The sequence below is a fragment of the Macaca thibetana genome, chromosome 5, assembly GCF_024542745.1.
Source record: "Macaca thibetana thibetana isolate TM-01 chromosome 5, ASM2454274v1, whole genome shotgun sequence".
Classification (NCBI taxonomy): Eukaryota; Metazoa; Chordata; class Mammalia; order Primates; family Cercopithecidae; genus Macaca; species Macaca thibetana.
The window spans coordinates 135,321,662-135,344,083 of NC_065582.1; the positions used below are offsets into that span (position 1 = coordinate 135,321,662).

A 22,422-nucleotide genomic window follows, 5' to 3' on the forward strand; every position below is an offset into this window, starting at 1 on the left:
CATTCTCTTTCATTGACTGGGCAACTACAGCCGTGGACTGCCACATTCTGATTTCCTTAGGGCTACTTTGGCATCAAATTCTGAGTCAAGTTAGTAACATAGGCCTTGAAAGAAATGTCATTCCTTGGGAAGAGCAACAACAGCCAATTCTCATGAGGCAGGGTACAGGGAGGAAAAATAATGATATGAAAACTGTCAACGCTGCTGAAAGTGAGAGGTGAGTAAAGCACTTTAGTCTTTGAGAAAAGCCATTTGAAGCAATCTAAAGACAAATACTAGAGTATTGTACATGGTACTGAAATGCAACATTCTGAAGTGTGGTTCATGAAGAGGACATTATTTTGTGCTTCATGAAACAAAAATAGCTAAGAGACAGACATATTAAACTAGTGTCAACTAATCATACAGATGACTGCACCATCCCGACCAAACATTCTAAAAGACCTCTTGTGGGACAGGAAAACAGCCATTTCCAGGTGAAAACTAAACTTTTGATTACAAATTCCATGGAGATTGAGAGTTAGAGGCTGAAAATAAGGACTGAGTAGCCATTGCCTTCTTGCCTGAGAGAAACAGAAGGGAACTAGAAGATGAAAAACATGACCAGGGGAGCTTAGTAAACCAGGTACATGAGCAGCTGCCCACCTTCAACAATACAGTCATCAGAAAGTCAGTAACTCTACTCCATAGTGGAGACTTTGGGAATCTTGGGGTAACTGGGTGAACTGCACACTTAATTTGTAGAGACTAAAATAGTTTCCCATCACCTTGGAGAATGAATTATTATTCTAGATACCGTGGTGTTGACCGGAACATAGGAACATATAACTAGGCATGATACACAGTCACATTTTGTATAAATCTCAGTTGGTTACTATTGGTAACAGGGGACCTGAGATCCAAGCTTAGGGAAATAAGTGTCCTGTTGTACATATACATCTAGTTGCCCTAAGTCATGGTGTATTTGGTGTATTTAAGATGGTCATGGTTGATATGTGGTACATTTACTGTCACTTCACACAGCCATCTGTGGCAGACATCCTAACAAATCACAGAATTCTTCTCTACCCAATCAGGAGGTCATTCTCTCAATTCAAGCTCCGGGAAGCTGATTACCAATTGATTGGTTTAGAAGGGAAATTGAAAATCATTTACATTCCATTTGCTAACAGATATCTCCTGTGTCTGTGAAAGGGTACCAAGGATAAAAGATGTCTTTGAGGGCCATGTGCAGTGTCTTATTCCTGTAATCCCAGCACTTGGGGAGGCCGAGGCAGGCTGATCACTTGAGATCAGTGATTTAAGACCAGCCTGGCCAACATGGTGAAACCTCATCTCTACCAAAAATACAAAAATTATCTGGGCATGGTGGTGGGCCCCTGTAATCCTAGTTACTCTGGAGGCTGAGGCAGGAGAATCACTTGAACCCGGGAGGCAGAGGTTACAGTGAGCTGAGATTACGCCACTGCACTCCAGCGTGGGCAACAGAGTGGAACTCCGTCTCACCAAAAAAAAAAAAAAAAAAAAAAAAAAAAAAAAAAAAAAGATGTCTTTGAGAATTTGTTGTGATACTCAGAGGTCAGCAAAGAATTCCCACCAATTTACCAAGCACTTTTTATAAAGCATGTATTTTTTTTTTTTTTTTCGATATCTCACTTTAGTTGACAAAGGACGCAATAAGGGAAAAATGTACACCACAGGCAATCAGTGCATATAGATCCCTGTTAAAAAAATCAACATGTAACCTATATAAACGTAGTCATACATTCTTTGCTAATGCATAGCTTTCTGAACCGCTTTAAAATATACATTTCATGTCACTCATTTATCATGAGAAGTTTGTGACGTTACCCTCATTTTTCTGGTGAGCCAGAGAAATCAAATGATTTGCTAAAATCACCCAACAAATTGGTGGCAGACCCTGGTCTTTCCCTTCTCAAGTCAGTGCTCTCTTCATAATATTAGAGCATTTCAAATGATGTGCAAATTATGGCCACGGCCCCATTTTCTCTCATCATTTCTAGAATGGTTCCCTTTAAAGTTAGTTGTTTAATGCACCAATTTTTCTGTTTGTGAGTAGTGCCAGACCAGGCCCCACCTTGTATCCCTCTAGCCATTTTTACTGACATGTCTCACATTTGTTCTACAGGGAAGGAAGTACAGCGTGAAGGAGGGATATACAAATTATGAGGAGATGTGAAAATAAGATAATGAATAATGCTAGAAAAAGCCATGGAATGGTTTATTTTGCAAAGTTTTGAAGACCCTCTCCCCGGAAGGGTCCAGTCGGGTCCCTAAAGACCCTCTGGCAGATGCCCCAGGAAGGACTTCTGCTCTGCACAAGAAGTGCTGGGTAATCCCGGGAGGTCTAGTCTGCCAACCAGGTGCTATAACTGCGTATTCTTGACTTACTAAAAAAACTTTGAACTCCAGCATTTGATAGCAGTTATTTTTTTTAAGTTAGTTTAATGATACTCCTAATTTGCAATGTAGGTAGAGAGGGAAGAGGGAGAGAAAGAGAGGGATCTATAGTAGATTAAGTTTGTAAGGGGTTAGGCACTCCCAAGTGGTGAGATTGTAAGTGATTTATTTTTCATAAAAAGTTTTTTTTTAATTGCTGAAGTGTTTCTGTTTCTCATCTGTCAGAACAAGAATGTGGAACAAAGGATGGATGCATAAATAGTAATGTTAAAAATCATCTAATGTTGTGACCCTCATGAGATGGAGGAATGTCTATTCAGATAGAAGACCATGTAGCCTCAATAATTCCCTCATCAATAATCCAAAATCCTGTAACTCATACTCATTTTTTTCAGTCTTTAACTCATTATTTATTTTTTATTTTTTAAACCTTCACTTAAGCAACATTTGCCAAATACACACAATATGCCTCAAGGAAGAACTAAATATTCTCATTCAATACGGATCTAATCACTTTTCTGTTCTAGTATGTCTGTCTGTTTTTTACCTAATGTAGTTTTTAGGGGAAAAAAAAATCTCACTATTATTTGTTGTGAAACCTAGGGAAATCTGCAGAAAACATGCTCTAATTCCAAGTCTGTTTCATAATATATAGAGAGAGAATATAGAGAAAAACCATTCTTTCAAAGAGGAGGACATTAACTATAGGCTAATTCCAAGCTGAAGTTAGTAAGGGACATAAACACCATGACTGCATTAGCTTCTCAGGAAGTGGGTGCCTGAAATAAGAACACTGCCTTCAGCATTCTGGCTGGATAAAGGAGAGTAGTGCTCCTTTCATTTGGAGGCTGTTAAAAAAGAAGTCTTGTAGTGAGCACTATTGGCAGGATCACCGATTAAATGAATGAGTAACTGAATTGTGGTACATGGCCGAAGACACAACTACTTTGGAAGGCAAGATAAAGAAATGGAAAACAGATCGTTGGAGATAGAAAAAACTTGAGTTCAAATTCCAGCATTTATATGTTTGGTGACCTTAAATGTTTGTGATTCCTGGTTTCCATATCTATAAAGTAGAGATAATGCCTATAACACAAAGAGTTCATGAGTGGTAAATGAGCAAACACGTCAACACTATATTCTAGGATGTAGCAGGAGTACAATCAACAGTTGTTTCCTTTCTTTCCCCTTCTCCCCTGTGGTGGCTGTGTGCTGGGCCAAAGAGATGCTCTCTTGGTTGTCTATGCAGGGAGAGGCAGGTCAAAGGGACTGCATGATAACAGCCCCATAAGTGTTTGCATAGATGTAAAAGGGAAACAAAGCAGAGAGCCCAAATTACACATCTTAGTTCTGGAAATTACTAGCCATTGTAGAGGGCTGTTTGAAGGCGGAAGAAGAGAGACACACTCTCTACCAATACATTTATTTAATTAATGCCAAGAACATCCAGTCATGGAATTCTTGACCTAGAAGTAACCTTAAATGTAATCTCACAGAACTTCCTCATGACAGATATGGAAACTGATGTTACCAAATGTCAGATGACTTCGGAAGGATCAGAAAGTTAGCTATTTGCTGAGCTGTTCCCAGAACTTCTTCTCCAGAATCCAGTTAAACCCGCTTCTTCTATAGCATTTTGGGGTCATGGAGCACTTGGAAAATCTCAGCCTCACACCCCATGTGTGTAACTACATGTACATGAGACTTTGCATTCAGTTTCAGGAGGTTCGTGGTCCGGCCACAAAGTTAACAACTGCTGTGTGTTATGTTGCCTTATGAGCAAGGAATTTTGTTAATGAGAAAAGCAGGAAGTCTGGCAGCTAAGCAAGCACACAGGAGAAATGAAACCAGGGCCCTGCACACATCCCTGGCCTGGGAAAACAGGCGAGTCATTTCCCGAGATAAGAACAAAAATAATAGAAGTTATTTATTGAGCACTTATTACTTGCCAGGCCCTGTGCTAAGCACTTTCCATATGTTATCTCCCGTAAGTCTCTACTGCAACATGAAGGAGGAGCTGTCATTACTCCCGCTTTATCAGTGAGGGAGCCAAGGCTTAACTTGCTCTGTGGGGTAGGAACAGGGTCCATCATGTTACTTCTTTGTTTAAAACATTTTAATGGTTTCCCAGCTCACTTGGAATAAAAGCTAAAATGTCCTTATAATAGTCTGCAAGGCCCAGAGGGCCTAACTCTTGTTAATTCTCTGATATCATGTTCTTCTATTACCACCCCCCCCTCCCCCCGCCCCACTCCTTCCCCGCCACTGCCCCGCCTCTGGCCACCTGCCATTTCTTGGCTCTAGCTCTTTGCTCTGCCTGGACTTTCCTCAGACAGGTCAGCCACGTGCATAATCTTAATTGCATAATCTTAATCTAATTACCCAAAAGTGTTTGGCAAACCAAATTGAGTAATATTCTACAAAATAACTGACCTGCAATCTTAAAAAAAAGTCAAGGTCATGAAAGACAGGGAAAAGACTGAGAAACTGTTCCACATTGTAGGAGACCAAAGAGAGGTGACAACTGAATACAATGTGTGACCGAAACTGAGTTTCTGTTCTTATAAATAATGTTATTGAGATAATCAATACAGTTTAAATAAGGTCCATTGAATAGCTGATGGTGTTGTAAAATGTTAAATTCCTGATTTTGATATTGGCGTTGTAGTTATATAGGAGGATGTCTTTGCTCATAGGCAGTATGCACTGAAGTATTTAAGAGAAAAGGGCATCCAGTTTGTAATTTATTCTAAAATGACTCAGAAAAAAGTAGAATAGATAGACATACATAGAGGAGAGAGAGAAAATTAAGCAGATGTGGCAAAATTTTATTTTTTGGGGAATCTCAATGAAAGATATTCAGGAATGCTTTGTGCTATTTCTGCAAATTTTCTTTAAGTCTGAAATTATTTAGTTATTTGAAGTAAAAGCGTACGAAAAGAAAATCCCAGCTGGGCGTAGTGGGTCATGCCTGTAATCCCAGCACTTTGAGAGGCTGAGGCGGGTGAATCACCTGAGGTTGGGAGAGACCAGCCGGGCCAACATGGTGAAACTCTGTCTCTACTAAAAATACAAAAAATTAGCTGGGAGTGGTGGAAGGCACTCAGCTACTTGGGAGGCTGAGGCAGGAGAATTGCTTGAACCAAGGAGACAGAGGTTGCAGTGAGCCAAGATCACGCCATTGCACTCCAGCCTGGGCAACAAGAGCAAAACTCCATCTCAAAAAAAAAAAAAAAAATTCCTGTTGGATGAATGAATACTGGCTTTTGACCTAACAAGGTTCTAGCGTGCAGGTTGAGGACAATTTATAAGTCATTAGACTAGATCCAACTTAATTGCAGAAGCTCCTGCCTTGCCAATTTGAGCATGCCCAAATTAGTTTTCTTTTCTGCCCTTAATTACATTTGGGTCATGCTTGCATATGAAGTTTGTGGTGTCAAGATGTCTGGGAAACCCCCTGAAAACTATGGAAGGTTGTTTAGGGTCAAGAAATGCCAAGTGGAGAAATCGTTAGGGATGAAAGTGAGAAAAACAATAGGAAGCAAACTCTAGACGGTAATTCAGGAAAAAAGTAGCATCCTTTTCTTATTATAGCATCTATTATTATTATCATCATCATCATCATCATCATGATGTTTAGAGATGGGATCTCGCTCTGTCACTCAGGTTGGAGTGCAGTGGTGTGATCATAGCTCAATGAAGCCTCAAACTCCTGGGCTTAAGTGATCCTCAGCTTCCCAAAGCTCTGAGATTACAGGCATGCACCACTGCACCCGGCCTAGAGTCCTATTATTTTTGTGAGATGGGAGCAAGAGAGGTTAAGAGATATTGGCATCAAAAGCTTAAAAAGCTTGCTGCAATTTCACCTGAAAGGATCTTCTATAAGAAAAAAGGCCTAAGAAAATAGCAACAAACAAGAAATTGTTCTTAAATATGCTCTGCGTACACCAGTCTATTTTCAAAAGCCCTGGGGGTGGAGTTTTGATTTGCTGTACTCAAGAAAGCTTTTTGTTTGTTTTTAATTGTTTTAAGCAGCAGGTGCTTTCCAATGAACTTGGAACTTCCCTCAATCACAAAAACAGGGACCTACTATTAAAGATTAAGCTGCACTGAATTTTCAGCTCATGGTAATAGACTCTGAAATAAGGAACATTTTCTCCACAAAAGTATGTTTGGAAGTATAAAAGAAGTAAAAGTCAGTAAAGTTAAAAAAAAAATGAAATGCTTCCTGAAATTGAGCAATCACAAAAGTCTCAAGAATGTCATTGAAAGCAGGAAAACTGAATCAGCACTGTAGAAAACGAAAGAGATAACTGGAAGACAAATGGGAAAAACAGGTCAAAAGCATGACAGTACTGAAGAGGTGAAACATTTAAAAAGAGGTGATTGAGCCAGACAAGGACTGCAAACTCAAAGCGAGGCAGGTAAAATAAGTGAGTGAAATAGGTTGGGAAAAACACAAAGTAGACAATAGCGAATGGTGGACATGAATATGTCAACTGCAGAGTGAATATTCCTTTCTTTGGGTTTGCTAACACTCAACAGCAGCTGACCTCTGCCATGCGGGAATGAGGACCTCTCTTTCCATGTTTTCCAAATTTTCAACGGAAGCTTAAAATCTAGATTGGAAAACTAAATTTTTATGGGAAATCTGAGTTTTACATGTTTTCTACTATTTTAAAATTAAAGCAAGAGGCTGGGTGTGGTGGCTCATGCCTGTGATCCCAGCACTTTGGGAGACTAAGGCAGGGGGATTGTTTAAGCCCAAGTTTGAGACCAGCCTGGGCAACATAGTGAGACCTTGTCTCTACAAATAACAAAAAAATTAGCCAGGTGTGGTGGCGCACACATGTGGCCCCAGCTACTTGGGGGGCTGAGGCAGGGTGATCTTGAGCCCCGGAAGTTGAGGATGCAGTGAGATATGATTGAACCACTGTACTCCAGCCTGGGTGACAGAGGGAGACCCTGTCTCAAAAAAATAAAATCAACTAATTTAATTAAAGCAATAAATACAAGAGGGCTTATTATGTATAGGACCAACAAAATGCATCTAAGGGCTGAATTCACCCACTCATGGGTTACCAGCTTTTGGCTTTTGAGTTAAAGAATATAGCATGGAACTCAACAATAGGAAAAATAACAATTTTTATTATGTCAGTAACCTGCATGACTGTAGTCAAGGAGAAAATGCTAACTACATGCACTTGCATATCTTCATGCCATTGAAGCACATCCAGGGATCAGTTTGCCATTTACCAATGACCATGCTCTGTCTCTCTCTGTGTGTTTGTTTGTTTGTGTGTGTGTTTGTTTGTTTTTTGAGACAGAGTTTCATTCTTGTTGCACAGGTTGGAGTGCAATGGCACAGTCTTAGCTCACTGCAACCTCCGCCTCCTGGGTTCAAACAATTCTCCTGCCTCAGCCTCCCAAGTAGCTGGGATTACAGGCGCTCACCACCACGCCTGGCTAATTGTTTTGTATTTTTAGTAGAGACAGGGTTTCAACATGTTGGCCAGGCTGGTCTTGAACTACTGACCTCAGGGGATCCACCCGCCTCTGCCTCCCAAAGTGCTGGGATTACGTGTGAGCAACCGCACCTGACCACTCTCTGTGTTTTATCCTGGTTGTGAAACAACTGGATTCATTTTTCAGGCTGAGTTCAGAAGGACACTGCTTGCAAAAACAAAACCAAAAAAGTGTTAAACACATAACTGTACCAGTTGAGAAGACATCTCATTGTAGCAGGACTTCTCAGACACCGAGTTAAAGGAGGAAGGGGTTTATTCGACCGGGAGCATTGGCAAGACTTCTGTCTCAAGAGCCAAGCTCCCCGAGTGGGCAATTCCTGTCCCTTTTAAGGGCTCACAACTCTAAGGGAGTGCATGTGAGAGGGTTGTGATTGATTGAGCAAGCAGAGGGTACGTGACGGGGGGCTGTGTGCACCAGTAATTAGATCGGAACAAAACAAGACAGGGATTTTCACAGTGCTTTTCTATACAATGTCTGTAATCTATAGATAACATAACCAATTAGGTCAGGGGTCGATCTTTAATTACCAGGGCCAGGGTGCAGCGCTGGGCTGTCTGTCTGTGGATTTCATTTCTGCTTTTTAGTTTTTACTTCTTCTTTCTTTGGAGGCAGAAATTGGGAATAAGACGATATGAGGGGTGGTCTCCTCCCTTATTCCTCCCTTTTGAGACTCTCACTCATTTTATTAGTGGGAGTTCTCACTTTTATTTTCACGACCCATGTCTTCTTGCAAGACAGATCAATAGTGATTCATATAGTACACTTGTGCATTTTGGAGAACTAAGGTAGCGATGAAGCTTTTTATCATTTGAAGAAGTACAGGTAGCAAATAAGGAAGCAGTAAGTAGGTTCCTATTACTCTTATAACTCTTATTATAAGGCTTTTAAATCCTCCTAGATCTGAGAGTCATTTTCTAAACATGGCCCCAGGATCAAATCTATGCCACACTTGCATGGGCACATGTGTCAGTTTTGTCATATCTCTAACCATGTTTTCAACTACTTGCCCTTGATTATCTATGTGTAGGCAGCAATTAGTAAGGTTAAATTTCCTACAGATCTCTCCTTCAGCTGCTAGCAAGTAGTCGAGAGCTAATCTATTTTGATAGATAGCATTTCTCATCTGAGTTTCTTGCTGGGCCAGAATAGTCAAGGTTCTGCCAGTTTCATTAATGATTATTATTACAGCTTGTAACCATATGATTTGGTTGATCATGTAAATGGGGGTCCAGTATCCCCATAAGCCGTCTTGTGCCCAAGTAGCAGGCCCATAATATTGTATGATTCTCTCAGGAGGCCATTCATCATCTTTCCAATTTCCTGTAGCTATGCTTCTTTTTTCATGGGAAGCATAGACAGGGAAGCCCAGGAGTTCACCTGTTTTTATGGGCAGTAGGAAGAAAGATAGTTTAATAGTGCCAATAACACAACTACCTGCCCATTGGTCAAGTAATTTGGCATAAGCTCTATGCCCACATATCCAATACAGTCCAGTGGGGGCTGTCCAGTCCCAGTGGGACTCCAGGTGGGTCCACACGGTTTGCAACTTTGGGAATTTGCTAAATGGATTCCACTCCGTTTGATTTGAACTCCACCAAGTGACTGTTTTTGTGGTACAGGTATACAGTTTCTGTCCCAGACAACTAAGTCGTCCTATGGAGTGAGTGAATTCTTTTTCTTCTCTAGCTATGCAATATTGTACTATAATTGAGGATTTTAAGACCCAGAAATTATCAGGGTAATTCTTTTAGGCTGGGAATTCATCAGGAACTGTGCCTGTAAGTACTAATTCTCGGGCTTCCTATGGCCATTGATCTCTTATTACAGTTCCTCCACAAACATAACATGAAGTGACATTGAGAGACTGGGCTACATGCTTGACTAATTGCAAAACAAATTTCTTGTTTTTCCTGGAATTTCTGGTACTGGCACATTTAGTTCATCATAGAAAGTTTGAAACACTGGCTCAGGAGAGCGTTTGTAAACTTCTCCTCAAACCAAGCTATTTACTCGAGGATCCAGTCTGGCCCCGTCGATTCCTAAGGTCACATGCTCCCCTTTTTTCCAGCGAAGATCAAGGGGATTGGTTATTACTAGCTCTAAGGGGTTACATTGCCCCTGAGTACAGGAAGGGCTATTTTTTCCTTTCTGAAGGTGGACTGGATGCTTTTCATCATTTTTTTTTTTCCAAGTGGCCTAAATGACACAAGACCAGTATTTACATTTATTTCCACAGAGTCCTAATTTATGACAGATGTACTTATTTTCTGCCATATAGCCTCTTTTCTAATTAAGAGAACTGCACCTTATTCCTAACTTATTACTATTAATGACAGCCCAGGCATCAAATTTTAAGGTGACTTGTTTGGGCACCCTTTTTTTTTCTTTTTTCTATTTTGGCTAACACTTTACTTGTATTGTTTATGAGCCCCCACCAGTCTTCAGTTCTTAATCTTGTTTTAAAAATTGTGGTCATGGGAGGCTCAGATGTGTCATAATACACATCAGGTTGGTCATTTCCTGGGCTACATACCTTGGAAAGAATAACATTATACAAACGGGTTCTTTTTAGAGTTCCAGTACACTTACAATAACCATAAAATAACAGGACCATAGCAACCTTTTGTCCTACCCTCAGTGACTTGATGTATACACTGGGAAAAGCCCTCAATCTGAGGAAGGTCAGTTGAAGTCCTTACTGTACAAGTTCAAATTTTAAGGAAAATGAGCCCCGCGATGAGTTTCCTCATGCTTCGACTGAGCGTGGACCAGTCAGCTTCTGCATATGACTGGGGCAGGGCTTGTCGTCTTCTTCAGAGTCCAGAGTCACTTTGCAGGGGTTGGTGAAGCTGCTCCCGTCCACGTGCCGCTCACAGTCTACTGATGTTGAAGGATGGTCTCGGAGGTTGGGCCTGCTAGAATAAACTTTGAGTCCAACACCTCTATACAGTTACGTTCAACTGGGCTCTCTGATACTGGGAGCAAGGTGGTGGGGTTTAGAGTGTTGCAAACTTCAATGGTTATGTGGGGATTTTCACATAGCAAGCTTTGGTACTTGGTTAATCTAGCATTTGTTAACCAGTGATGTCCTTTGGTATTTATTAAAGTTACCACAGCATGGGAGGCCTTTATATTCACGTTTTGCCTAAGGGTTAACTCATCTGCTTCTTGTGCTAACAGGGCCTTTGTTGCTAGGGCCCTTAGACCTAGGGGCCAGCCTTTGGAAACCTTATCTGGTTGTTTTGAGAGATAGGCCACTGGCCTTGGCCAGGGCCCCACGGTCTGGGTTAAAGCTCCAACTGTCATTTTTTCTCTTTCTGACACATAGCGTGTAAAGAGTTTTGTCAGGTCAGGTAGCCTTAGGGCTGAGGCCAACATGAGTTTTTCTTTTAACTCATGAAAAGCTCATTGCTGTTGGTTGTAATAGATATAGTTTATCTAATCTACGTTTTTATTAACTGTCACCTACTAAAATATTGACTCAAATCCTGCAGCTATTTGATTTCAAGCTTTAAATTGATCTGGTATTCCTCATGGGACTCCAATTGCATCTAAATAGACATGAGAGTCGAAAGACCCATGAGGGGCTTCTCTCGCTTTATGATGTCTTATTATTTTTTTTCCTTCTGGTTGGTGAAATGCCAGGGTGAAAGGGATAGCCAATTGGACTAAAGTACAAGTGCCACTCCAGTTATTCAGCAGAGTACCCAGTAAAGGTCCACCACAATACCACCACACATCCGCTCAGGGATGAACAAGGGCTGACTGATTGATAAGCTCTTGAAAATTCTTAAGCTCACTGCATCCTTTCAGGTCTCCAAGGAATGCTAAGTTTCCTCCCTGTCATGAGAGACATGAAGTGAACTTAGTGTTGGGAGACAGAATCTGGATGGACCTCGGGGGCTGAACCGCAGGGTGCCGGACTTTGGGGTATAGCAGAGAGAGAGCTTGGCATGACTTATTATTCCAGGCTGTAGAATCCTGGAAAAGAGCTACCATGCAGCCCATGCCTGGTCAATTGGAGGTCCACCTTAGTGGAAGGGGGACAATCAGGGCCTCTGGCCTGCCATGTGCACAAGCATAACAATTGCCTTTGTTTTTTTTTTTTTTTTTTTTTTTTTTTTTTTTTTTTTTTGAGACGGAGTCTTGCTCTGCCACCCAGGCTGGGGTGCAGTGGCCGGATCTCAGCTCACTGCAAGCTCCGCCTCCCAGGTTTACGCCATTCTCCTGCCTCAGCCTCCCGAGTAGCTGGGACTACAGGCGCCCGCCACCTCACCCGGCTACTTTTTTGTATTTTTTTTTTTTTTTTTAGTAGAGATGGGGTTTCACCGTGTTAGCCAGGATGGTCTCGATCTCCTGACCTCGTGATCCGCCCGTCTCGGCCTCCCAAAGTGCTGGGATTACAGGCTTGAGCCACCGCGCCCGGCCAACAATTGCCTTTGTTTAACGTGCAGATGGAATATTTGATCCATTTCAACCAGGCATTTGCATCTTGGCATCCTGTCTTAATTGCTAAAGTTTGTTTTAAGTTTTTAACTTCTATGACCCTCTAGTAAAACAAATGTATGGTTTTAGGGAAATTACAAAAATCGGTTGGGGCAGTCCATCCTTGCTCTTTAGTGGTCCACAGAACGTTGGCCCAACTATGGTGTGAAAGCTCTACATTGGGGGACAACACTCCCGGTTGGCACTGGGGTCTTTATCGAAATCTCCCCGGATTAAATGGTCCTAGTTTACTAATGCCTAGTCTGAGGAGAGTCAGGGAGGACAGAAGTACTTTTCTGAAGTAGAAAGTTGTCTTTGACTTGGCAAGTCCTCACAGGATATAAGGCAAGCATTAAATGCAATAGTTTGAGGCAAAATTGACTTGGTTATATTAATAACTAGAAGGTCAGCAATAGAACGAGGAAAGAAGAAAGAGTAATAGGATAGATTAAAAGAGTTAAATTTTTCTTAGCTTTAGTTTGGTAGGGTTTTCCCCTGGGACAATGGTCCACGACTCTGGAGGGGGTGACGCTTTCTTGACTCAGGTGTGATGAGTCCATCCTTTCTTTGCTGTATGAACAGCAGTCTTGGTGGTTAGCAGCACAAGGTAGGGTTCTTCCCAGGCTGGCTTGAATTTTTCTTCTTTCCACCTTTCGATGAGAACGTGATCTTCAGGATGGTGCTGGTTTACTGGAAATTCTAGGGGTGGTACATGTGCTAAAAGGCTTTTAGGGTTTTTTTGTTTTGTTTTGTTTTTGTGAGAAAGGAAAGTGCAAGATAAACCAAGTATATAATTTTTAAGAAATTCACCTTTTGTTTTAAATGTGGGGACCTTGACAGTGGACTTTGCAGTCCTTAGAGCCTTTTTACTGACGAATTTCCTTTAGCACCTATTTTTATTAGTTTTTAAAGCAAAGAAAGCCAAATACCATTTTACATTTAACAATGCTTCTTGTATGATTTTTATACCAGGTAAACTAAATTTTATCTTTATATTAGTGTGTTACTAATGTTAAACCTCATTTTAATAAAACCTTGTAGACATATTTATCTAATTTTTAATGTTTGACCATAAGGTAAGATTTTATAGACTCTTTTTAACCTTTTATCATTTTTGCTAAAGAGCAGATTGGTGCTTTAAGAAAAACCTGTTATGCTTTTACTTTAATGTACAGTTCACAGAAAAACTGGATGATACTTCTTTAACTTTAGCTAATATATTTACACACAGAATTTTCTTTACAATTAATGTTTTAAAACTTGCTTAAGCCTTCAAAGCAATAATTTTTTTTAAACTTTTTAATGTAGGTAAAAATGTACAGTCTTACGCCTCCTTATAATCCTTTTACCAAAGGTATATTTTGCTTTTCTTATACACCTTACACATAAACTGTTTTTTTTTTTTTCCCAATAGTTTTACATTCAGGAGGCCTAGTTACTTTTAGATTATACAACATTTTTTGCATCAATTCTTTTTTAACACACTTTTTAAAATAACCTTTTTTTTCTCTTTCACAACTTTCACAGGCAATTTTTCGACATGCCTTAACTTTCTGACTTATTACAAACATTTCTTTCTGTAAACAACCAGTTAATTTATTTCAGGACAAAATTTACCATATAACACTCTTTTTATATAAATTCCGCTCCCCCTTTTTTTCTTTTTCTTTTTTCCGAAGATGATAACCATTCTTTTCCAAAGCGAACCTTTTTTTATGTCTGTGGACTAGACTGTCTAAGGCCACAAGATTAGAAGTTACTATAATACATGTTACACTGTTAACTTTTAGCAAACTTTACTTTTGTTGAAAACCTTGTAAGTTTGGGATTTTAATTATCCTTTGCTATTAATAAGACCTTGTTTTGTCCAAATTAGAATTGGTATGATGGCTTTTAAAGGAATAGGGTACACTTTTTTTTTTCTTAACTGCTTGTATCTCTCTCTTTCTTTCTCTCTTCGACTTTGTCTCTCTCTCTTTGACTTTCCTTTTGCCTCTATCTCTTCCTCTCTCTCTCTGCCTCTTTCTCTCTCTTGCTCTCTCTCCTTGATTCCGTCTTTGTCTCTTCCTCTCCATCTCTTCCTCTCTCTCTCTTTGCCTCTTTTCCTCTCTGTCTTTTTCCTTTCTCTCTCTCTCTGCTGGTCTCTCCTTGCCTCTGCCAGCCGCTTATGCTGCTGTTCTCTCAACCACTGTGTGTTGGGGGCGGGGGATCTAAAACAAGCTGGTCTGGGTTCCCTGGCTTACAGGTTACCTTGTGCCATACCTTTGACACAAGGGACCTGTCAAGGCTACCTTCTAATGGCCAACGTACCTCTAATGCTGGCCAGTCTATCTTACACAAAGTTTTAAGTTTTCCTAGTGTCATAGTACTCCATAGTCTCTGTTAAATCCTTTTTTTTGAAAATTTTCAACATAGTTCCTAGTAGGGTAGGCTTACTTTGGGCCTCACCTATGTTTCCTCTAGACCAAACACCACACTCACACCACACGCACACCACAAAACAAAGAACGGGTAAAAAGGGCACACACACGCTTTTGTAGTTTACACCAAACCAAAATCAAAACCAAAATCAGAGTATCCAGAAATCTAAGCCAGGTCAAAACCAAAACCAAAGTATCAAGCAATCCAAGTCAAGTCAAAACAAAAACCAAAGTGCCCGTACAGGCACACCGTGGGTGATCAGGCCACGCTTCCACTCAAATGGAGTAGGCAAGTTCTCAAGACCGGTCCTGTCAAGCAATTCAAACCAAATCAAAACCAAAACCAAAGTGCCGGTAAAGGCATACCATGGGTGATCAGGCCACACTTCCACTCAAACGGAGTGGGCAAGTTTCAAAGACTAGTCTTACCAAGTTTCAGATGTCCAGACTCCAAGTACCAGTTCTTTCCCGGTGTTCAGCCACTGCGTTGATCCTCCACAGGGGCCTGCCACACACTGCTCTAGCGAGGCGTCCCCCCCAGGGCAAATGCCTACCCGGGAGCGCTCTCAGGATCCGCGTCGCTTGGGCTGGTCAGAGTCCCCCTCAAGGATGTTCCACAGGGCAGGCTTAAGCCGCCTAAGGAGCTGCCTCGACCATCTGCCATTCACCTCGCTTCCCAGTCAGGGAACCAAGAAATGTAGCAGGACAAGCGGCAGACAAAACTCCTCAGACACCTACTTAAAAAAGGAAGGGGTTTATTCGACTGGGGGCATCGGCAAGACTTCTGTCTCAAGAGCTGAGCTCTCCGCGTGGGCAATTCCTGTCCCTTTTAAGGACTCACAACTCTAAGGGAGTGCATGTGAAAGGGTCGTGATAGATTGAGCAAGCAGGGCTTACGTGACTGGGGGCTGCATGCACCGGTAATTAGATCGGAACAAAAGGAGATAGGGATTTTCACAGTGCATTTCTATACAATGTCAGTAATCTATAGATAACGTAACCAATTAGGTCAGGGGTCCACCTTTAACTACCAGTACCAGGTAGCTACTAGGTGCCGGGCTGTCTGTGGATTTCATTTCTGCCTTTTAGTTTTTACTTCTTCTTTCTTTGGAGGCAGAAATTGGGCATAAGACATTATGAGAGGTGGTCTCCTCCCTTACTGTTGGTGGGAATGTAAATTAGTTCAACCATTGTGGAAAACAATGTGACGATTCCTTAAGAATCTAGAACCAGAAATACCATTTGACCCAGTGATCCCATTACTGGGCATATACCAAAAGGATTATAAATCATTCTACTATAAAGACACATGCACACGTATGTTTATTGCAGCACTATTCACAATAGCAAAGACTTGGAACCAACCCGAATGCCCATCAATGATAGACCGAATGAAGAAAATGTGGCACATATAAACCATGGAATACTATGCAGTCATAAAATGGATGAGTTAATGTCCATGCACGTTTCACCAGCAGAGTGAAACCTCATCTCTACTAAAAATACAAAAAAATTAGCTGGGCATGATGGCATGTGCCTGTAGTCCCAGCTACTTGAGAGGCTGAGGCAGGAGAATTGCTTGAACCTGGCAGGTGGAGGTTGCAGTAAGCCAAGATCGCACCACTGCACTCCAGCCTGAGTGACAGAGTGAGACTCGGTCTCAAAAAAAAAAGAAAAAAAAAGAGGGTGTGTTTAGTTATGGGCCCTTCAATGGGATGGCCTTGGGCTTAAGGCATTGTAGGGAGTTATAATAGGTCTGAAATAATTTGTTGGCCTGATTGGCCCTGGAAGTGGGATAATCGCCAACCAGGGAGTCAGCTCTTTCAAAAAACAAAGCTGCTTTTTGGAGTTTATAAATTAGAGTTACGTTTCCTGTTAAAAGGTCATGAAGGGGTGTAGGAAGGGCTGTGTAAGCTGAGGAAGACAGCGATAAGCACATCCAGCACTCCGGAGCAAAGGAAGAGTTAGCCTGCAGCAAGAGGGATTGTGTAAGGTTTATGGAGCGTTCTAGTTTGAGAGCAGTGAGGAGTGGTTGTATTGGTGAGGTTGATGTGATCAGGGAATTTATATTGAAAGAAACAAGCAAAAAGAGAAAAAAGTGATTTGGGTAGGAGTAAAGTCCTGGAAAGTTCCTTGAAGCCATAGGTCCCATAGAACGGTAAGGAGCTGATCAGGATGTATAATGGGAGCTTTGTAAGGGTACCAGTGAAGGTCTGTAACAAGGTTGGTTAGGAAGCGATGAAAGTTTGGGAAAGGGACATAAGCGGCTTATGTGGATTTTTCCTCCTTTTCCTCCGGGATTTGGGTGAGGCAAAGAGAAGTGGGTCCTGTGGAGACACAAGAGAAGACTGAAGGGGTTTTAGATTGGGTTATTTGGGTATGTGATGAAGGCAAGTCTGTTTTCTTGAGAGAAGTATAATGAAACGGTTGGGGAGTCTCTGGAGTTTTGCTGCCGTGGGTGTAGTAAGGATGGTCTGGTAAAGTCCCTTCCATTTAGGTGTGAGGGGGTAGTTGGGGGTAGGACTGGGATCTTTTACCAGAACCCAGTCTCCTGGCTGTAGGAAGGGATTAGAGGAGTCAGCAACAGGTTGGTTGTGGCAGATATTTGTCAGCATATTCCCGAATGAAATGGCAGATGGTATGTAGAGGAGGGGAAACGAGAGGGGTCGGTAGAGGTGGGGCTTGACCCTGAGGTGGAGAGAAAAGGTTGAGTGGTCTCCCATATACGAGTTTAAGAGGGCTGAGCATTGAAGGTTTACGTGGGAGTGCCCAAATTTTTAGAAGGGCTACAGGCAAAAGTCTTTATGTGTTTGGAGTGAGTACCTGGTGATGGTGCTTTTTAGAATGTCATCCATTTTTTCAACCTTTTCTGAAGATTGCGGTTGATAGGGGATGTGTAGCTTCCAGGTGATTTATAGGGTTTGTGCAAGTGTTTGAGTAATTTGAGAAATGAATTCAGGACCATTATCAGATTGAAAAGAAAGAGGCACCCAGGACCTGGGGTTGATTTCTGTTATTAGACAGTAGAAGTGACAGTAGAAGCTCGTCTGTGGGTTGTGGGAAAAGCCTCTACCCCTCCCGAAAAGGTATCAACCAGAACTAAAAGAAATCGAACCCCTTTTACTGGGTGCATATGGGTAAAATCAATTTACGAATCCTGTCCTGGAAGATGTCCCCTGGTTTGATGTGTTGGGAAAGAAGGGGGTCTAGTGTTGGAGTGAGGTGAATCTTTTTGGCAAACAGAGCGTTGATGGGAAATGGCTTTTAACTGTTCCTTTACATCTGGGGCTATGTGTATATGGGAACTTAAGAAATGTTGTAGAGGGGAAAATGGCTAGTGTGGACGAGGTTGTGAATGTCCCGTAGAAGAGTGGTTTTTTCAGGGTCAGGTAGAACTAATTTGTTTTGTATGAACCGATATGGGGTTTGAATTGTGCCCCCACCATGATTAGTTGTTGTGTTTGGTGTTCTGAATAAAAGGAGGGGATATACTGTATGAGGGGAAATAGGTATTGGGGAATTGGGTCATTGGTTGAGGTGTGTTTTGCCCAGTAGTCAGCCTCATGGTTCCCTAAAGAAATGTGGCTTTTGTCTGACTGATGTCCCTTGTAATAATAACTGCAACATTTTCTAAAAGTAGAGTTGCCTTTAATAGATGATGAATGAATTTTCCATTAATGATCGGGGTTCCCTTAGCTGTGAGAGAGCCCTGCTCACTCCAAGTTTGGGCATTGCAGTGGATGATGTTATAGGGGTATTTAGAATCAGTGTATATTTTAACTTGTGTGTTTTTTGCTAGGGTAAGTGCTCTTATTAGCAGTAATTCTGCTTGTTGGGGGATGTGTCCAGAGGCAAGGAGGCAGCCTCTATGACTCTTCTAGGTGGGAGAAAGTGGGTACCATCATGATATCCTTCAGTGATGGCATATCCTGGTTGGAGGGGTAGATTTTGATGCACTGCCATTCATAAACCACTCTGGGACTCCTTTTATGTGAGTGGAAGCAAGGTGGGGAAACATGGTGTGAGAACTTTCAATTAGATCAGAGCATGAGTGCTGCTCAGGGTCCAAAATTGGTGTTGAAGGTAAAAGAAGGGCGGGATTATGGGGGCAGCATCTATGAAGAGAGATAGACGGTTGAAGGAGGGTTGAATGTAGGGCTTGCATGTGAGAGGATGAGATGGAGGTGAGCGCCTTATGGCTGAGCATATCTTGTAGATTGTGAGAAGAAATACCTGAAGAGGCTCATAAATGTGAGTTTTTGTGCCTCAGAGATAATTAAAGAGGCTGTGGACAAAATTTTTAAGCAAAAGGGCCAGCTTTTATAAATGGGGTCTAGTTGTTTTGAAAAATATGCCACTGGTTGGAGGGAGTCTCCCTTGGGTTGGGCTATCAGCCCAAGGGCCTGATAATGAGAACTGTGTAAATATAGATGAAAAGGCCTAGGCCGGGCGCGGTGGCTCATGCCTGTAATCCCAGCACTTTGGAAGGCCGAGGCAGGCGGATCACAAGGTCAGGAGATTGAGACCATCCTGTGAATGGTGAAACTCTGTCTCTACTAAAAATACAAAAAATTAGCCAGACGTGGTGGCGGGTGCTTGTAGTCCCAGCTATTCGGGAGGCTGAGGCAGGAGAATGGCGTGAACCCAGGAGGTGGAGCTTGCAGTGAGCCGAGAGTGCACCACTGCACTCCAGCCTGGGTGATAGAGCGAGACACCGTCTCAAAAAAAAAAAAAAAAAAAGAAAAAAAGAAAAGGCCTTAGGGGATTTGGAAGGCCTACAGCAGGGGCCTGTAATAAGGCACGTTTTAGGTCGAGAAAGCATGATAAAGGTCTGGAGTGGGAGTGAGTGGTTGGTCAAGATTTCTTTTTGTGTGTTCATAAAGAGGTTTAGTGATAATGGCAAAATTTGCTATCCGTAATCGGAAATATCCCAGTAATCTGAGGAAAGAAAGTAAGTCCCTGTTTGTTTTAGGAAATGTGATTTGTTGAACACCTTGCTTTCATGTTGGCAGCATTTCTTGGGTATTTGGAGTTATGATCAGTCCTAAGTATGAAACTTTTGGAGATGTTAATTGTGCCTTCCTTTTAGACACCCAGTACCTGCATTCAGCCAAAAACTTTAAAAACTTGATGGTATGTTGAATACAATGTTCTAGACAGGGGCTGCAAGAGCCAGACCTTGTCTCAAAAACAAAACAAAACAGAACAAAAAACCTAAATCATTCTTCTTAAAGGTCACATTATATTCCATAGAACGTGGATGTATCACAGTTTGTTCATTCATTTCCTTTGACATTCATTTTGTTTCTAGCTCTTTGCCGCTATGGCCAACGCTATAACAAATATGTTTGCATGTATGTTTGTACCAATGAGGTAGATTTCTGAGAGTGGAATTGTTGAGTCAACAGGTCTATGCATTTTATTTTCAGAGAACTTTTGTTTACTTAACAAGAATGTACATAGCATTTCTTATAAGACAGACACTGTTTTCAGCATTTCTCAGATATTAACTCTTTTCAATCCACATTGCCTTCCAAAAAAAGCCGTAACACTGTATGTTTCCACCAATAGGTATGATGATATTTTTCTCATATCCCACTAGCAAGTGACAGTATGATTCCTTTGAACTTTTGCCAATCAGATGGATATCAAGTACAGGTTGAGGTCCCTTACCTAAATGCTTGGAGCCAAAAATGTTTCAGATTTTGATTTTTTTCAGATTTTGGAATGTTTGCTTTACCCTCTGAGTATCATGTGGGCCTTCTGGACATTTTCAACAATCTTTACACGACAAGGGAGAGAATAAGCGGAAAAAACCACAGTGAGTAATGCACATAGGTGTTTGCCCCATGTGGGGTATTGTGGCAAACCTGCCATTGGCATATCTGGTCTTCACACCTACCATTCTAAGACCTTTCGTGGGTTTGCTTGCGTGAGGGAATCTGGCCATGCACAGGAAAGATACGCCATAGCTGATGGGGGCCGAAAGGGTCTTGATTACCTTGGAGATGCTAAACAAACCGTGCACTTTGCATCTGCGTTTTGACTGAGATCTGTGACGTGAGGTCAGTGTGGAATTTCCCACTTATGGTGTCATGTCCACATTCAAAGTTTCTGATTTTGGAGTATTTCAGATTTTCAGATTAGAAATGCTTAATCTGAAATATCTTATTGTTACTTTAGCCTGTATTTCCCTAACTTTAGTGAATTTAAATGTCTTTTCATATATTTGTGGGTCTTTGGATTTAATTTTCTTTCTATTGTCAATACATTTTCCGTTGGGTTTTTAGTCATTTTTCTTGCCAATTTGTAAGAGCTCTTCATTCACTTTTTAAAAATCCACCCCTTTCCTATCATATGCTTTATTATTATTTTCAAATCTATTGTTACTGACTTTGTTTATGATTGGTTTTGTCTTAAATTTTAAAAATGTTTTATATAATCAAACATGGCTACCTTTACTTTATCACTTGTAGGTTTCTATTGATCACGTAGTTACCTAGATTTCTTGAGTAGAGTTTTAAAATTTATATCTAAGCCTTTTATTTATCTGCAGTGTAGTTTCATATATAGTATAAGACGGAATCTTTTTAAATTTTTTCCAGAAAGTAGTCAGTTGTTAATTAAATGGCCCATTTCTTTCCTCCTGAATTAAATTACCACATTTGTCTATGTGAACATCTCCTCAGAATCTAACTCTATATCCATACTTGCACAGGTTTGATTATTGTGGCTTTAGTTTCTGATTATCTGGTAGGGCAAAATCTCCCTTACTGTTTTTCTTTCTCATAGTTTTCTTAACTAAGAAAAATGGACTTTTTTATGATCTAAGATGTCCTACCCAAAAACATGGAAGGCTTTTTCAGCTATTCATTTTTTTGTCTCAAAAACATCATAAGAGGGCCGGGCGCGGTGGCTCACGCCTGTAATCCCAGCACTTTGGGAGGCCGAGGCGGGCGGATCACAAGGTCAGGAGATGGAGACCACGGTGAAACCCCGTCTCTACTAAAAATACAAAAAATTAGCCGGGCGCGGTTGTGGGCACCTGTAGTCCCAGCTACTCGGGAGGCTGAGGCAGGAGAATGGCGTGAACCCAGGAGGCGGAGCTTGCAGTGAGCCGAGATCGCGCCACTGCACTCCAGCCTGGGCGACAGAGCCAGACTCCGTCTCAAAAAAAAAAAAAAAAATCATAAGAGTTTTTCCTCTATATTTTCTGTTACTTACTTGTTAGAACTATTCCTAAAGAATGTATAGTTTATTTGAACATTACATATGCATAAATATGTTCCCATTCTTATTTTTAGTTGGTTCCTATTAAAGTAGAAAAAAACTATTGTGGGCTGGGAGCAGGGGCTCATGCCTGTAATTCTAGCACTTTGGGGAGCCAAGGCAGGAGGATCACTTGCAGTCAGGAGTTAGAGACCAGCCTAGCCAACATGGTGAAACCCTGTCTCTACTAAAAATACAAAAATTAGCTGGGCGTGGTGGCACGTGCCTGTAATCCAAGCTGCTCGAGTAGCCAGTGGTACCCATGCCACTGTACTCCAGCCGGGGGACAGAGCAAGAC

At 41.4% G+C, this 22,422-nt stretch overlaps 2 protein-coding genes across 4 annotated transcripts in view; one reads left to right on the forward strand and one right to left on the reverse strand.

Moving 5' to 3' along the window:
- PLAC8 (placenta associated 8) overlaps window positions 1-15,398 on the reverse strand; it is an 80,382-nt gene extending 64,984 nt beyond the window's left edge. The window contains exon 1 of the mRNA XM_050790203.1: window positions 15,285-15,398. The gene's annotated coding sequence lies outside the window, so the exon portion shown is untranslated. The remainder of the gene's footprint in view (window positions 1-15,284) is intronic.
- The window catches only part of MRPS18C (mitochondrial ribosomal protein S18C), an 856,900-nt gene that overhangs the window by 499,574 nt on the left and 334,904 nt on the right, over window positions 1-22,422 (forward strand). The gene's annotated exons all lie outside the window — the stretch shown is intronic.